We start from the raw sequence: 2178 nt of genomic DNA, 5'->3' as shown, positions 1-2178 counted from the left end.
ATACATATGTATATATATATATATATATATATATATAGACACACGCATTGCATATTCGCATACACACATTGGGACACAGCATGTGTGTGTATATGTGTGTACTTGTATATGTATATGTATAACGCATATTAATATACGCGTATTTATCTGGAATCAAAGTTTTTTTCCGGCATCGTCTGCTCCTCCAGCATCATGTGTAGCTTTGTCTTATTCTGTTTTATAAAAAAATGAATGAATATTGGCTTCCGCCTGTTAATACATTTCGTTCGTCACTATTGCTAACGGAATATTCTTGTTTAGCCGTACGGTTCAGGAAGTTCTGCCGGGCGTTTTTTTATGCCGATCAGTGCATTAAACTAATAACAGTGGGAGTATGTTTTATATTGCCTATTAATCATGTAGTGTATGCGGTGAGTGAGTGTTGTTGTGGAATTCTATTAGCTGCTTCCTGTAGTTTCTTTAACGAGATCTGAGAAACTACGAGAATTGCATTGACATATAAATCTGCTCTATTAGGAATAGTAATGGTTGTTCAAAAGTTCTTCGATAGTTAAGGAGACTAGCTGAGGCCAGTATGAAGGACGTTGTCACTAATTGTAAAAGGGTGTTTGTGAATAGCCTTTCATAATAACAAAAATAATAATATCGATACAATTACGACGGCGAGCTGGCAGAATTGTTACTGTGCCGAACAAAAGGTTTCTAGCATTTCTTTCCACTTTACGCCGAGGTCGACTTTGCCTTTCATCCTTCTGGGGTCGATAAAATAAGCACCATTTGAAAACTGGGGTCGATGTAATCGACTTACACATCCCCATCCCGAAATTGCTGGCCTTGTGCCAAAACTAGAAACCGATATTAATAAAGAGAATAAAAGAAGAAATAAAGATATAGTAAGTTTACTAACTGGCAAACCGACCTTCTCAAAATACATCAGTTTTAGAAGATATAAGATATCGTGGTACTCCGTCGGTTGCCACGACGAGGGTTCCAGTTGATCCGATCAACGGAACAGCCTGCTTGTGAAATTAACGTGCAAGTGGCTGAACACTCCGCAGACATATGTACCCTTAACGTTGTTCTCGGGGAGATTCAGCGTGTGACAAGGTTGGCCCTTTGAAATACGGGTACAACAGAAACAGGAAAAAAGAGTGAGAGAAAGTTGTGGTGAAAGAGTAAAGCAAGGTCCACCACCACTCCCTGTCGGAGCCTTGCGGAGGTTTAGGTGTTTTCGGTCAATAAACACACACAACGCCCAGTTTGGGAATCGAAATCGCGATCCTACGACCGCGAATCCGCTACCTTAACCACTGGGCCATTGCGCCTCCACTTATAAAATATACATGTATACCTACACTATATGTATACAATATACATATACATACATATATACATGTGTGTATACAATATACATATACATATACATACATATATGCATGTGTGTATACAACATACATATACGTACATATATACATGTAGGTATGTGTACACACACACACACACATATACATGCGCATACACAAAGGCACATATATATACATACATATATAAAAAATTCCATAATCACTATATTTTGCAACGTTTTTCTTTGTCTTTTGCAATACCAAGTCTCTTCCGGGTATATGGGTTGCGTTATATATTCCACCCACATACGTGGAATTTTAAATGACAATGGATGTAAGCCATTCCTTATAGCATCAAATTATTCAATGAAAAAAAGACTTGTATTCTAATTAAATTTTTATATTGGTTTGTTTCTGCGATTCTGAGTTTGTTTGGACAGTTTTTCTTTTGGAGTAAATGTCTACTTTCGCGTGTCTGTTTGAAGCAATAGGCGAATGTCTCTTTGTCTCTGTTTGCGTGGCATTTATAAATTTCACTGATGTTTATTTGATTGAAAAGACGAGATGTGATTGGTTGTTGTATTTCTAGATTTCTCAGTCTTTGTAGTGTTTGAAACGGTTTGCTGCTGGTGTATTAAGTGTTTGTATGTTCGTCGATACGTCTGTACACGCTTCACTGTGTGTCTGTTGAAAGTTTCAACTTGAAACGGTTTGATGGCGTTGAGAGTGTTAATTTATTAGTAGAGGAAAGAGATAGATAGATAGATAAAGAGAGATAGATAGATAGATAGATAGATAGAGAGAGAGCGAGAGAGAGAGAGAGAGAGAGAGAGAG

The 2178-nt window shown here is 37.5% G+C and overlaps 1 protein-coding gene across 2 annotated transcripts in view; it reads left to right on the top strand.

Annotated features, from left to right (window-relative positions):
* Positions 1–2178, top strand: part of LOC106867823 (zinc finger and BTB domain-containing protein 4) — a 362883-nt gene that overhangs the window by 88965 nt on the left and 271740 nt on the right. The window lies entirely within an intron of this gene.

The sequence above is a fragment of the Octopus bimaculoides genome, chromosome 5 (assembly GCF_001194135.2).
Source record: "Octopus bimaculoides isolate UCB-OBI-ISO-001 chromosome 5, ASM119413v2, whole genome shotgun sequence".
Taxonomy (NCBI): domain Eukaryota; kingdom Metazoa; phylum Mollusca; class Cephalopoda; order Octopoda; family Octopodidae; genus Octopus; species Octopus bimaculoides.
Note: the sequence above shows the minus strand (reverse complement) of the source record. Positions and strands in the feature narration are given on the sequence as shown.